Raw genomic sequence first — 16,881 nt, forward strand, 5'->3', positions numbered from 1 at the left:
AAATAGTTTTTAAATAAAGGGAAGTATCTGTTTGAGTGAAGTATGTTACAGTTGAGGGACCTAACACTTAGGCTGTCTTTTAACTAGCACACAGCTAAAAATTTATAGAGCCGGCACTTGAACCTAAAAGTTCTGACTCCAGATAGACTGCTTTTTCTCCTATACGCTACTTCCATCTATTGTGGCAGTTCATCAGCCAAAGAGGAAGTTTCCAGCCTGCCACTGAACTGGTAAATGCCATTTAATTAAATATTCATGTGTTTTTTTTTTTTTTTTTTTGTTAAGCTCCTCTTACAGTTTAGTGATAAATAAAACCATGCAGGGGCAAAATACAGGAACTCAAAAGTTCCATGAAGAATTACTTAGTTATAATTTTAGTAAATATTTAAAACAGAAATGTAGGTTGCATGAGTATGAGAAAAGGAGACGTTAACTTGCTTTAGGATAAGACTCCTCAAGGAACACTTAGGTTAAGACCGTAATGACAGGTAAATACCTTGAGGAAACTGAGATTGCTTTGGACATAATGTCTGAACCGTCAATACAGATGTTGAACCCCTAACTCCCAATGAGATGTCTTTGGGAGATGATTAGGCCATGAGGGTGGAGTCTTCATGAATGGAAGTAGTGCCTTTATAAAAGAAACCCCAGAGAACTATCTCCTTTCTGCCATGTGAGGCAAGAACATACCAAGAAACTAGCCTTTATCAGACACCAAATCTGCCAGAACCTTTATCTTGGACCTCTCAGCCTCCAGATCTATGAGAGTAAATTTCTGTTGTTTATAAGTCAACCAGTCTAATAGTCTTTTGTTATGCACCCTTAACTAAGACAGGGATTTGTTCTTTTCAGGAAGAACAAATAACCTCATACAAGATCCTTACATATGAGGGGAGATCTTTGTACATTAGAAAAGAAAATGAAGTCCTGGGTTAGTGGACTATAATGAGTGAGGGGATAGGCTATGCTCATAGATAAAGCAAACCTCGGCTCCACATACAACTTCCAAAGAGCATTCACTTTATTGCTCCATGATGTAGATCTGCTTCCTAGTACCCAGGAACAGCGATTACCCAGAATAGCTATTTCCCCTCAGTACAGAGGGATTTTAAATTTCATATATAATTCACATCTTGCCATTGCAAACATTCCTATGTGAATGTCTACTGTGGTACCTAGAGATGGAGAAATGGGAATAGATAAATAACTTCACTGTAGAGTGTTGGAACATGGTAGAAGACTTAATTTCCTCTGCATTTCCATAGAGAGAGAATTCAAAAAGGAATAAAAATGAAGCTACAGTCCAAAAGAAGTATGGGAAAAAAAAAAAAACACTTTGAATTAGAATGTTTTTAAACTATTCACTTTATAACCTGGCCAAGCACTAAAGTCCCAGCAATTTCCATAATCAGGGACTTGTAAAGGTGCCAGCTGCTGAAGGGGAATTTTTTTTTTTCCTGTTTTCTCTTACAGTAAAACTATGGACCTTAGTTTTTAATGCCTCTTTCTCCCTGATAGTTTCCTCTGTGTTTGGGGGCCAGAAGTTTTTTAATTAAGTTACTTTTTATTGATAGTACCTGTTCTCTGAAGTCTAAAGTCTATGAATTTTGTAGGCCTAGCATTCATTCTTGTCACTATTAGGAATTCTAGAAAGAGAATTTTCTTTCAAGGATCACATTTCTTACATATTTCTAACCAGTTATTTTGCTTTGTTTAGGATTACTTTCCATGCAACAATTATATGTATATATTCATATACCTTTAAACTTTATCCATCATCCTAATTTTACAAAAGAACTATTTATAGCCTAATTATGCAAAATTATTAGAGATGCAAATGTCAGCTCAGCAAAGAATACTGTTTGACAAATGATTACAAAGTCACCTATTAACTGGATGAGAAAGTGATAAAAGCAGGCACCTATTAACAGTCCATCTCTATCAGTACCATACATATGAAGAACTTATCCCGAAATAGAAAAATACTAAAATAGTTTATGAGTGAGTGTTGCACACAATGCATCCATCTGGCACTTTGGAAAGTGACACAAAGCCAAAGAGAGCTGATACTGCCACTTTAGCATACCACATTCATCTTCACTAAACAATATCAAAGTCCAAGCTAGGCGATAAGAGATTACTTCCCATTAATGTAAGAAAATACAATCATGCTCACCACATGCGTAAGAATAGACTGATTCTTCCATTGTCACGCTAACTTCTGTATTTCATGACTGTGTATTTCATGACTATTTTGACATTAACTCTGACCTAGATTTTCCAGTCTCGGGGTAATTCTGAACATACCCATTTATAACCATTTCCTAAGTCTCTGTCAAAATAACCTAACATTTATTGAACACTTATTATATGCTAGACAAGTCTTTCCCAAAGTGTGATACTTTTACCTCATATAATATACTATTCGGTTTTAGATAGAACATACATATACCTTAAAAAAAAAAGTATGAATTACTTACTTTAGTGTATATTAGAAAATACAGCTGGCATCTAAATAATAATCTAAGTGATAGACATTTGGCAATGACTGTGATGCTGTATTTTTTCATCAGGAGGAATAGAATGAATGCTTGCTTCACCTTTAATTAGGTCAGAATCAATATATCCTCAGTGCCTGCATTCATTAATTCAAGAAAGCTTTCTTACAGTTTTTGGTATTTGTTGTGATTCCTTGTTTTGATTTGCTTCTTCATAGGGTCCCATTAGCAATATGTCAAACTTTCATTGCCTATCTTTAATACTTGTTATTTTTATTTTTTTCATTTCTTTTTAAATTTTTTACATGCTAACTATTGTAAGGCATAATAGGTGACTCTCAATGATCTCCACCTCTGGATATTCTTCATGCTTCCCTGGAAGGTGGGCTGGATCTAGGGACTTCTAATAAAGGGAATGCACCAAAAACAATAAGATGCCACTTCTGGGATTAGGTTATAAAAAGACTGTGATTTCCACCTTCCTTGCCTTCTTTCACTCTCATTTGTTCACTTAGGGAGGCCCACCTACCAAGGGATTAATGTCTCAAGAGTGGCCAAAAAGGGATCTGGGATCTGCAATAGGTACAGGAATACGCCTGAAAGCAGACTCTCCCCTCCCAAGCCTTGAGATGACTTTGCTCAGGATGACATCTTGGTTTCAGCCTTGTAAGAGACCCTGAGCTAGAGGCATCCAGTAAAACTGCACACAATTTCTGTCTTGCCCATACTGTGAAATAAATATTTTTCTGTTTGGTACTGCTACATTTTGGGCTGACCTACTATGCATCAGTAGGAAATACAGGCATCAGTATTGTCTTGCATTTTTTCTACATTTCACTTCTAAATATTTTTATTTTGTTTCTAGTTCTTTCTCCATGCTCAAGTAGCTCATATCAAGGTTTTTGTAATGACGATTTATATTATTCTTTCATGTTTTTGTCATTTCCTTAATTCCTTTAGTAATTTTGCAGGTTAAAGTTTTGTTTTCAGGGACGCCTGGGTGGCTCAGTTGGTTAAGCAGCTGCCTTCGGCTCAGGTCATGATCCCAGCGTCCTGGGATCGAGTCCCACATCGGGCTCCTTGCTCAGCAGGGAGCCTGCTTCTCCCTCTGCCTCTGCCTGCCATTCTGTCTGCCTGTGCTCGCTCTCTCCCCTTCTCTCTCTCTGATAAATAAATAAAATCTTTAAAAAAAAAAAAAAGTTTTGTTTTCAGTTATGACTTTAATGTCATCTATAAAAATATTTTGCTCCTTATTCTTTGTGTAATGGATATACGTAGACTTTGATCTTCATTTTCACTGAGTGCTCATTTTCTGTAAAATTTGTTTTCATGAGCTTTCTAAAAGCACGTTCACGGTAGCATTCCTAGTTTTGTAGAGCTCTAACTTCTTTTGTTTTCATGTAGAGGGAAAAAATATTGCAGCCTGCTTTCTGGGCTTTTCTTGCCTTTGTTCCCTTCCCATCTGTACCTTTTTCTTTTCTCTATCTCTATTCCCCCCTATCCTGCTCAGTTTTTGTTCCAGTTCCAGAGTTTCTTCTTGGTATAAGGCCATGTCCTGGGAAAAAAGCCCTGATTGGTCAGTTTTGAGAGTTTACAGACCTTAGATTAGTCTTCTGTCCTTACTGATGTCCTATGTACTCATGCACGATCAGAGTGGGGGAAAAAACTTTAATTTCAATGACCATTCTCAAATTAGGCCAACAACCTTTCTAGTAAACTCCTCTTGGTTATTTTCGGGGTTCTCCTGTTTGCAGTCTGTAACACTCCAAATTGTCTTCCTCTACTTTCTGATACCAAATAAATTGTGTGTAACTTGGGTGGTTTTTCCTTACCGCCTGTGTTTTGAGGTTTATGGTGATAACTTGTACCTACATTTGTTGTGTCAATGGCTTTTTGATTTCTGCTAAATAGCTTCTTTTTACATTTCTATGTGGGATTCCAAGAAATTAAAAATCTCTCTCTCGACATCACAGTCATTGTTCCAAAGTCTGTACAGATTGTGCATCCAAACCCCATCTGGTATCTCTATGATCAAGAACATGCATTACAAGAGGAGAGGTGAAGTATAGGATAAAGTGGAAGGAAGATAAGTTTGTTACAGTGGGACCTATTTTTTAGGTCCCATAAAATATGATATCTAACAATTGATACAAATTAGCTATAAGAACCCTCTTCTCCTGACTCCTCTGGTTAAATTCCCAATAGCCTACCTATTGCTCAGTGAATATGTTCTATCTTCCAAATGAGTCTGTTGATAATAGAAAGTTAATTTGTTTAGGCACACAGATTTTAAGAATGTCATGGAAGGGGGGGAAAAGTATATTAGCACTTTTTTTTTTTTTTAATTGACAAGAATGGACTGCTTAAAGTCCCTTACAGGAAAATCAGGATTCCCACATGCTTTTATTATAATAGGTGGAAGAGCACAAAAGCAGAAATTACCATTTCAGAAATAAAAAATATATATATAATAAAAAGGAAAACTGGAATCCCTAGTTGTTTTTTCCCCCTGATCCCTTTATTCCTTGTTATGAGATTATTTAAAAGAGTTAGTAATGTTATCGAACAAATATTTAGCTGTTACACTGCATTTCCTTAGGTACTCTTTCTTTTATGATAATGTGGCACAGAAATGGATACAGCATTCAATTACCAAAATCAAAATGCATGATTGAGTGCCCCTCTAGGCAGCAGTCCATGCCCCTGGAAGAGACCTGCTTTCTAACGACTTTTTTCTCTCTCTGTATTTATGAGCCACTGCTCAGAATAGGAAACATATTTGTGAATCCCGTAAGAACTGGCAGGAATGAGAAGGGGAGAATTTGTGGCAACAAAAATGGAATACGCTTGTTTTAAAGCCAGGTCTGCTCTTTTAATTGTACAAAAAATAAAATAAAACAAAATAAGACTACAAGTGACACAATGCATTATAATCTAGGCTGACTGCATTTTCATCTAAAATGCTCCTTAACAATCACATCTATGTTACAAACAACTTTTATTTCCAAAGTCAGTGGACTTAAAAGCAAGTCAGGTGTGTTTTAAATACATGCCTAACACACACACACACACACACACATAAAACACACATAATAATATGAGTGTGTCTATGTGCACATACTCAAGCATATATGGCTATATGTCTGAAAAAGATGAAAGAGAAGAAATGAAACAGTGAACCCATTAGAACACATTTGATATTCAGCTGCTGAGAAATCTGCTTTGATACCTTTAAAGGAAATAAAAAATAATAAAAATTTTTAAAATATAAATTATAAAATACAAGTTATAAAATGATAGAAAATATTAAACCTAGTTTCCATTTGAACAACTGTTATTTCACAAATCTTGAGGAAAAACTATATCTATAAAGATATTACAGAATTTTATTTTTATGTTTATTTTTCACTGAACTCAGGAAAAGGACAAGAGAACCACAATACTATGTAACTGAACAACTTCTGTTGGTAGAAACATATTTAGATCCCTAAGGTTTTTGCTATGAAATCAAGCAAAAAAAAAAAAAAAAAAGATTAAGTATTATCCAATGTCAGTATTAATGATCTCTTCACTTTCTAATCGCTGTAGTTGCAAAATTAATAACAATAGCATAAAAAATAGAGGGCTTGCTCATTAAGTACAGAGAGGAGTAGAAAATTTTATCTAAGGATAAAATGCAAATAGACATTGCAACATATTGACAATTTTGAAAATTCATATTTGATCTTCAGTATGTAAAATACCTGACATTTCTATTTTTGACAGACATTTTGATTTATAAGGCCCCATGTCAAACATGCACATACATACACAGAAATGCTGCTGTATAATAATAAGTGCTCATTAAATATTTGTGAAACTATCTAAATTATAGCACCTACATTCTTGAAGAGATATTTATAATCCAATAAAATATTTTTAAGTCCTTGCTGTGACAAACTTGTATAAGGAAACAAATGTTATACGTGTTATCCATAATAGTCAAGACATAGAAACAACATAAATGCCCATCAATGGATGAATGGATAAGTTAAACATGGTACATACACACAACTGACTATTTCAGCCCTGAAACAGAAGGAAATCCTGCCATTTGTGACAACATAGATGAACCTAGCAATGTTATCCAACAAATATTTAGCTGTTAACAATGCATTTCCTTTACATTATGCTGGCAGAAATAAGTCAGACACAGAGAGACAAATACTACATGACACCACTTATATGAGAAATCTAAAATAGACTCATAGGAACAAAGAGTAGAATGGTTCTTGTTCCAGGATAGGGGTAGGAGAAAATAGGGAGTTATTAATCAAAAGATACAAAGTTTCAATTATACAAAATACATTATGTCCTAGAGGCCTGCTGTACAGCATAGAGCCTAAAGTTAACAATATTGTATTGTATACTGAAAAATTTACCAAGACGTTAGATTATATGTTAAGTTTCTTATCATAAAAAATTAATAAGTTGGAGGTGCCTGGGTGGCTCAGTGGGTTAAAGACTCTGCCCTCAGGTCAGGTTATGATCCCAGCATCCTGGGATCGAGCCCCGCATAGGGCTCTCTGCTTAGCAGGGAGCCTGCTTCCTCCTCTCTCTCTGCCTGTCTCTCTGCCTACTTGTTATCTCTGTCAAATAAATAAGTAAAATATTTTTTAAAAAATTAATAAGATGGAGAGGATAGGAGGAAATTTTTGGAGGTGATGAACATGTTTATGGAATAGATTATAGTACTGTTTTATAGGTGCATACTTATCTCCAAATTCATTAAGTTCTATATATTAAACAAGTATAGCTTTTATATGTCAACCACATCTCAATAAACTGGGGAGCCTGCTTCTCCCTCTGCCTGCCACTCTGTCTGCCTGTGTTCACACTCTCTCTGACAAATAAATAAATAAAATCTTTAAAAAAAAAAAAAGTATTGGAGAAAGAATCCACATGGATGACTACATTGCAGGTGATTCAAAAGTACAATAATTTTAATATCAAAAGATAATCTTTGTATATTTTAATAAATTCTTAAAATCATGCTATGAAAGTAAAAAAAAGAACATTTATGTCTCCTTATTTATATTTCCTTATTTTTCCTTTTCCTAAAAAAAATCCAGAGTTTCAATTAGAATCTAATGTTTATTAAGTTAAAAATGAGACAGGACGCTCATTTTCACCATTCTTACTTAATATAGTACCAGAAGTCCCAGCCAGAGCAATCACAACAATATAGTACCAGAAGTCCCAGCCAGAGCAATCACAACAATAAATAAATAAATAAATAATAGCATCAGACTTAGAAAGGAAGAAGAAAAATTGTTTCTATTTGCATATGACATGATTTTATATATAGAAAATCCTAAAGACTCTACCAAAAATGGTGCAATCTAATCAATGAAATCATTAAAGCCACAGGATACAAACTTAAAAAACAGAAATCAGTGTGTTTTTATGCATTAACAATGAATTATCTGAAAAACAAAATTATCCTATTTGCAATAGCAACAAACAATAAAATACTTAGGAATAAATTTAACCAAGAGGGTGAAAGACCTCTATGTTGAAAACTACAAAATGCTGATGAAAGAAACTGAAGAAGGCACAGATAAATGTAAAGCTATTCCTTATCCACAGGTTGGAAGAATTAATTTTGTTAAAATTTCCATACTACCCAAAGTTATCTATAGATTCTATGTAATCTCCATCAAGATTCCAACAGCATTTTTTACAGAAGTCAAACGATCCTGCAATTTATATGGAGGGATAACCACAAAAGACCTTGAAAAACCAAGGCAATCATGAGAAGAAAAACCAGGAGTCATCACACTTCCTGATTTCAAGCTCCATTATAAAGCTATAGTAATAGCTGTGCCAGTAGCATAAAACTGTATGCTACTGGCACAAAAACAGACAAACCAGTGGATAAGAATCAAGAGCTCAAAAATAAACCCAAGTATATACATTCAACTATTATGTTATTTAGTAATATTTACTCTCATTTGTTAAAGATAAAAATCTTAATTTTTTTCAAATTTATTAAACTATATTGGGTTCTGTTTTAACAGAATCATTGAAGGAAGTCCTTTCCTACAAACTGTCCTTTTTTTTTTTTTTTTTTTGGTCCTCAAATATTTCTGCAGTGCCCTTTGGGAGGCCACTCTTTCTCGGTTTCCATTTCATGATTGTATAAAAGAAGGGATTATACCAGATAATATCTAATTTTCCTTTTGAGTCTAGATTTTAATTAAAAAACCCTGCCCATTATCTCATTATGTTTCTCTTCACATATGTTCTTTCTACATATTTTTACAGCTGCCCATTTTGTTCCTTCTTGGACCATACTACTCCACACCTTTTTTTTTTTTTTCCATACCTTATTTTAACAGTCATTGCAGTAAGATCTACTCAGCCAATTTGGAGGACAAGAAATAAGCATATACTACATACACTAAGTAATGTTTCCTTTAATTAATGATTATCAAATAATTTTGATTGCTGTTGTACAAAGACGTAAGAACTGGTTTAAGCTATAAAAATGTTCAAGGAAGCAGTTTATCATAATAGTTGAGGGCATGAGTTTTAAAGTTAAACAGTCGTCAGATTAAGTCCAGTTAAATGCTAATTAAATGCATGTTTTGGCGCCAGTTAAACCTAAGGCCTATTTTTCTTAACTAAAAAAGTGAAATAAAATCGTACTAATTAATATAAGATATTGCTTATGAGGTATACACAGTGACTGCTCAGCACGTAGAAATCACTTTATAAATAATAGCTATTGTGAGTTTCATGATCAAATTGTGACTATGGTATAGTTTCCTTCTTTTTCAGTTCATATATAATATAGTTGTAAGTGGACTGTTTCTTGCAAATGGGTGCCAAACCAAACTGAGTCCCATTGATTTGAACATCACAAGACTATATTTGAAATATGAAATATGAAATATTTAAAAAATATAAAACACTAATATGTGTGTATCTTCAAATTAAGTGAAAACCATTGCATTACAATTTCAGTAATATGAATCAATCATTTATAATTATTTTTTAAAATATAATTTCAAAATATTTTATGTGAGCTTGAAATTAACTATTCTCTAATTGCTGAAAATACCTCAAAGTTCTCTGATAGCTTTCTAAGGCTTTAATTAAGCTTTTCTCTGACAATTTTCAGATGAAAAGGTTTAGCAAGTAGTCAATTGATCCACATGAATAGTATGTATCAGTGTAACGAACCCGGGTAATACTCAAAATAGTTTATGGGGTACCTAGATGGCTCAGTAGGTTAAGTGTCTGCTTTGGACTCAGGTCATGATTCCAGGGTCCTGGGATTGAGTTTCACATTGGGTTTCCTGGTCAGCAGGGAACCTGCTTCTCCCTCTCCCTCCACCCCTACTTGTGCTTGCTCTTGCTAATGATCTCTCTCTCTCAAATAAAAAAATAATATAAGTAAAACAACAACAAAATGAAAATACTTGTCAATATAGACCCCTAGCAGCCAGTTATTAGCAACAATACGTTTGTATCAATGCATACGAACTGGATATCCTTAAATATTACAGATATGTATTTCCTCATCTCTCATTATCACTCACCACTCATACTACTCACCAGTTGTATCACAATCCAGTTTTTGTTTTTGTTTTTTGTTTTTTTAAGGTTGGAAGTCGTATATACTTAGGCTCCCTTACCTCATGCTACACTTGGAGATAAGACGAACAGATATCCTGGTGTACCAAGGTGACTCAGTCAGTTAAGCCTCTGACTCTTGATTTCAGCTTGGGCCATGATCTCATGGTCATGAGATCCAGCCCTGAATCAGGTTATGTGCTCAGCACTGAGTCTGCTTGAAATTATCTCACTCTGCCCCTACTCCCATCACCCCTCTCAAAAATAAAATAAAATAAAATAAAGACAAATAGATGGCCTATTCACTCGAACCTATATTATGTTAAGACTAGTAAATTATGCAGGATCCTTTCAGAAAATAGCATAATCACATTTATAAAAAAAATTATAAGGGATAGTGAAGAACCATGAAACTAGTAATTGCTGAGCAGCTACAACCTCTGGGTCTGAAGAAATTGAGGACAAGCAGTATCCAGCATCAGGACGGACAGTTTTATAGGGAGGGCTATCTTCAGAGGGGCAGGGATATTTCATGGAAACAACAGCTTGGAGCAACCTCCTGGGGAAGGATCCAGGGTACATAAAATCCTACCTTTTCCCTCTCTTCTTCAGATCTCTTGCCATGTCTTCTTATTGGCTGAACACTATATGAACCCAGAAATCAAGTGGGCTTGTTCTCTTTCACAGCATCCATAAAGTTCAGACCCTTAAAGAAAATGCAGAATGGAGGTCATTGGAGAATAGATCTGGAAGGACAGAAAGCAAGCACTTAATAACAACTAGCTTGTTTTTTTCTTTCTTATTTTCCTAACAAATTTTTAACACTGAGACCCAATGGAACTAAAGATGGTTTCCACCCAGGTTGTACTCTGATTTAAACCCTAACAAAAGGGCCAATCTCTACCAATGGAATTGAAAATGATACCATCGGTCATCAGATTCTGCTATAGGAATTTTTCCCTGAGAAGAGTTAAATTTCTACTGTTCTTAATATTTAAACATTTACATCATATATTAATCTAGGCTTCAGACTGATACTAGGAGAGTTAAAAACTTAAGATCTTCCAAATTACTACAAAGATGTATTTTCCTTAAATCAGAAAGAGCTACTGCACACTTTGAATTGAGAAGGCACATTTAGTGCTCACATGAGTAATTGGCCCTGATGCTACCAGCTGAGTGCTCTTATGAATTTTAATAAAATATTATTAATTCCAAATGAGAGTAATCACTTTGCTGACATTTATTATTTAATGTCAGTCACTGACTCCATACTTTGTCCTGTAGGGAAACAGCTACAGATTGCAGAAATAGTCTGCTAGAAAAAAAAAAGTTCCAAGATACAAATAGTGGAGTTAATGGAGCAGGAAAAATTTCCAGTACCCTGTGAACAAAGTAACCATCTCTCAAGAACAGTGGTAGCTAAATATTTTTTAGGAGGCCAGGCACTGCTGGGCTTGGACAAAATTGTTTATCAGGGTGGGAGATAAAGTAAATACACCTGGAATTTCCCAAATAAAAAGAATCCACTCCCTGTGAGGTCCATGGAGTGCAGGAGTGATGTTACTAAAGACAGTATAAGAATGAATAGGAAAATCTAGAAATTAGCTAAGCGAATGGGGTGTTACAGGACCATTCTGCTTGTGGTGAATAAAAGAGTATTTTATAATGATAACCAGATAATTCTCCACAGTGTCCAAAAATCTCACAGTAAAACCATATGAGAATAACATCTATGAATCTCATGCATACCCTCAAACAATTGGTGTGAGGAAGGCCAGGGGATCAGACTAAAACATCAAGGAACCGGTATTGATGATCTGCTGTGAGGAAGATCCTTCTACACCTGCTGCTCCAATATACCAATACTATCATTTTCTTTAAAGCAGTATGCATTTTATTTCCTTCTTAACTACCTGATTCTAGAAAATCCACACCAGAAAGTTTGGGAAACGAGAAAAGGACTTCATGTCAAATACTGCATATTTGATTGAACTTCTACTACCAAAATGAACTGAGCTGTATTACGTCTTATGCCTCAAACTCTGAACCCTTCTTAGAGGACCTTAGAGATTCATCATTCACCCAGTGACACCACTCTGAATTAGGATTTTTCTCACAGAAGGGATAGCTTTATTGAAAAGCCTCTTAGGCCACAAGTGATCAAATATTCAAGAATTGCCCAGAAAGGCCAAAATCCCCCTTGGGCCCTCCTAAGGGCTCAAAGCCTTCATTTTCCTCCTGTCTATTCAACTTTGAAAAATGATCAATAGAATAGGAATCAACCCTTACTAGGGTAAGACATTGAGGAATCCTGTCTTCTTGATCTTATGACCATTGTAAAAAAACAAAGAATTCCGTAAAAGGAAAACAGAAACGTCTGCTTTCAACAACCTGAACTTTTCTAAAATTTACATCAGGAGGGGCTTAACGCTGAAATTTTAACTACCAGAAGGAACTATTTACTGGATCCTGATTTACAGGATCAACTTCTGACAAAGAAATCTTGTGTAATCTAGTAAAAAAAAAAATAGCAATAGTAGAAAGAAATATTCTGTAATCTAGCAACTATGTAAACATATGCCATGTCTAAATCCTGACTGCAGCCACAAGAGTGGAATCCTGTCGGGAAGCAATCAGAGGAATCTATACATCCATTCCAATGAAAGCCCAAATAGAAGCTAAATATTTAGCATCAGTTCAAAGGACAAATAGGAAATGCAGTAATGTTGTTGCTGCACCAAGTGTGGATATAGGGAGCAAACTAAAATATCTACTTGTTTGAGTAAAAGCAATTTTTTAAAAGCATTAACCAAAATCTTCCTAAATTTTTAAGACCTGCACAGCAAGAATAATAAAAGCTTGCTAAATCACAATTAACACTTTCAGTGACTGACTTATCCATACTTGTGTTTTTAGATTTCATGGTCACCAAGTTTTCCAAAACCTAACCTCATAGCCAGGTAGAATTCCTGCACCTAAAGGTACCTTAGCAGGTATCTAATGTTACTAGTTCTCATGCTTCACTATGCATCAGAATCAGTTTAGGAGATTAAAAGAAATGGCACCCTGGCTCCACTCCTGGAGGTTCTGGTTCAGTGGCTTTGGGATGAGGCTGGTCATTGGTATTACTTTTTGTATTCCTGAGATAATTGGATTACAAAATGAGGGATGATAACCACTGGTCTAGTTGAACCTGAGTCACCCACTTTGTAAGAGAGGGACTAGGGAAGTGATGTGATCCACACAAAATCTCCATGAGTCGGTAGAAAGAATGCCGGATTTATGGTCAGAGATATGGGTTAGAATCATGGCTCTCTTGCTGAATAATAATGTGAAATTGAGCAAATCACATTGACTCTAAGTTTCAGGATGCTCATAAGGAAAAATGAAAAAGAAAATGCATGCTTGACTTATTTCACAGGGTTGCTGAGAGGATTATCATAAAATTAAGCAACATAAACTATGTAAAATTACTTTGTAAAATGTAAAGTACTACAAACTTATTAGGGATTGCTGCTATGTGTAGCAGAGGCAAGACTAGAAGTTTCTGTTATCTTCTAGTTCTGCAACTTATCAAACCATTCTCTTTTTATATCAGTGGCTGCATTAAACTACTACTTATCAGACATTATATGAATCAGTGCATAGTATTAACTAACTTATCCCCATGCGGTGAAAATTAATTTTCATAATCATGACCTGGATGTTCCATGAGTTCACTATTCAAAGTATGGTTGGTCCAAGAACCAAAAGCATTTTGGTATCACCAGACAGATTACTAGAAATGCAAATCTCATGCTTCACCTCCGACCTGCAGACTCCCCATCTTCAGTTTAATAAGCTCTCCAGGTGATCTGAGGCACATTAAAATTTGAAAACTACTGTTTTACAAAATCTCAAAATGTCTTTGGCATGATGAAACTAGGTTCAGTGCCATTTGAGTGATTCTTTTTCCATTTTAATTCTTCAAAAATTAGAAAAGCAGGTAATATATATGTGTGTATAAAGAAGTGTGATTTTATCTGAAACCGTTGGATTAAGCAAATGTCCCTTTTCTCTGTTTAAGCTGAACAAAACATTTATTACATTAATTTAATCAAACTCTCTTTAGATTTGTCTTTATAATAACCAATTCTTAGTAGCAATTTAGATTCATTTGATAATCACTATTAGGTCCTGTGGAGGCTTAGGGATTCAACATTCTCATTTTAGATGAGATTTTTGTGAATAGAAGTGATTAGACTCTATATGATCAAAATCGCTCACTGACTAATACTTGCCTTTCTCCCATTCTCCAAAGCCACAGGCTCATTTTATCCAGCCCAGGTTGAAACTAATTTGTGATTCTAAGGGGTGACCAAAGCATGCAGCTTATTATTTGGATTACATTTTCTTAGGGAAGATGTGTCCTTGGTGATTTTAATTCAATCAGAATATTGCAATTTGGAAAGATTTAAAAGAGGAGAATATGGTCTCATTATTTGGAATTTAAAAAACAAAAGGAAAGAAAAGAAGTAAGGAGTTTTGTCTTTTTTTTTTTTTCCTTCAAGGATGCTATGTTCCAGTTAATTACCCTGTCTTAAGTCATTCCCTAGGCTCTGCACAAATTAGAAATATCTGAATGGAAATTAAATAAGGTGAAAATTTAACAAATGGCAGTTACAACAGTTACTCAGTCATCATACAGACTCTGCATGCTGAGTGATTGGAAATTTTCCTGCAAACCCAGATTTCCCTCCACATCTAATTGGGGATAAATTGGTGCCTATTTATAGTGGACCTATGAATAGACGTCAGTCCAAAAGTGTCATTGACTTGAGGTATATTGCAAAAGGCTTATGATGAATTTGTTTCTACAAAAGGTAATGATTCTTGAAAAGTGTGGCCATGAAACGTGAACAGGGCAACAAGATGTGGCAGGAAAGTTGTTTCTAGAACGTCCTTTAAACCCTTTGGGAAACGAGCCAGCAGCAAGGAAATTCAAAGTGATCCACAAGGCTTTGGCAGAGGAAGGGGAATAGAAGCTCCCACTTTGTGCAATTGTCAATTTCACTTTGAAAAGTCTAAGGAGAGAATCTAAGGCAGACAAGGTAAAAGCTTGTTCAGGAGGATGAATTTGTTTGAATAAATTTCACCCTCCACTTCCACCCCAAGGAAAATACTGATTGTTAGCTATTAAACATAGGAAACTAGTCAATATTTGTGGCGTAGTTCTCTACGCCAGAATTAAATAATGCAAAATGCACAGCTTTAGTGCTAGAGGTGACATAACCAGCTTTGAATAGAGCCAGGCCTGTTTTACATTAATTCATGTGAGTCTGTATCATGTCCTATGTCCTTTTCAATTAATGAAAAAAACTTAGCTTACATGGAGCTAAGTTTTTTTCCACTTTCTCGAGAAGTAGTTCATGCTAAGGCAACAAGAAATGCTCATTGGAACATTCACCAATATTGTCACTCCATGTTCTCTATGAATCTTTCAGTAGCAATATTTCTCCCTGTGATTCCCTATCCCTGTTCCAATCATAAGGACTCCTCTCTGTCAGAGATTTAGAATCATCATGTACAAACACATTCTTTATGGCTATGAGTGTGTTCCTCCTCAGTTTATGGACAAAGATGATCTATCGAGTGTAGTGCTTGGGGTTGACAGAATGGACATTTACCATTGGCAATAAAAAACTCTAAACTTCTCAGAAGTTTCCCTGAAGTTGGAAAAGTTTCTACAAGTTTTCACTTGTCAGTAAATATTCTGTATTATGGGTCACTTAAGAGGTTCTAGGTACAGTTCCACTTTAACTAGGTAGGTTTCACAGACCACAAAAACAGCTAAGTATTTCAGCTTCAGGCAAACTATAACAGAAAAAGAATCAAACAGGTTTTCATTTCTATTCCTGGTTCTGGCACTTACTTACAAAATATCCTCAGATCCTTTAATATTCTCACTTATACGGGCACCTGGGTGGTCCAGTTGGCTAAGCATCAGGCTCTTGGTTTCTGCTCAGTTCATGATCTCAGGGTTGTGAGATCGAGTCCTGTGTTGGGCTCCCTGCTCATCATGGAGTTCGCTTGAGAGTCTCTCTTGCCCCTCGCCCTGCTCATGCCCTCTCTCTCTTAATGGATAAATAAAATCTTTAAAAAATAATAATATCCTCACTAAAAAAATTTTCACTGTGGTGTGTGACTGCAATAAGAAAATGAAACAATATAACACATCTAGAATAGTGTCCAGCACACAATAAGTTTTTCAATAAATGTCATTTTTAATTTTCTTATTTAAAAAAGTAGTTCATAGTACTTTCAAGATGATAGAGAGATATAAGTTACAACAAATAAACACAACATAAAGGTAGGCTATAAATACAGAGTAAAGGGTACATGGGAATGCCCATATGCTATCTGTGATTGATAACTCTGATCCAATCGAAGTTGATTTGAGGCTCTTAAGTCAATTTTCAATATACCAAGTATTGTTGAAAAGTGGAGTGTTGCCCAAACCCAAGCTATGTGTCCAGATTTGTTCTAGAACTTCTGTCTGTCAATTCATATGTCTAGCATCTCATACACTTTGGAACTATAAAAGCTGTTTCTCTTGGAGAATAAAATTAAATTTGATCTGGAAATTTTTAAATCAGTCGCACATTTATCCCATGACTAGCCAACATCTTGTGGGACATATGGATATAACAATACCTCAGCTCTTTTGAAGCATTGCATACTCAAACACAGCATATGCCAGCACAATGTAGCACGTATATCT

The 16,881-nt window shown here is 35.2% G+C and overlaps 1 long non-coding RNA gene across 3 annotated transcripts in view; it reads right to left on the minus strand.

The window, feature by feature from the left end:
• The window catches only part of LOC309840803, a 531,584-nt gene that overhangs the window by 226,700 nt on the left and 288,003 nt on the right, over positions 1 to 16,881 (minus strand). For all 3 annotated transcript variants that reach the window (XR_014298802.1, XR_014298803.1, XR_014298804.1), the window contains exon 2: positions 10,711 to 10,824. This is a non-coding gene — a long non-coding RNA (uncharacterized lncRNA). The remainder of the gene's footprint in view (positions 1 to 10,710; positions 10,825 to 16,881) is intronic.

The sequence above is a fragment of the Mustela nivalis genome (assembly GCF_964662115.1).
Source record: "Mustela nivalis genome assembly, chromosome: 9".
Lineage (NCBI taxonomy): Eukaryota > Metazoa > Chordata > Mammalia > Carnivora > Mustelidae > Mustela > Mustela nivalis.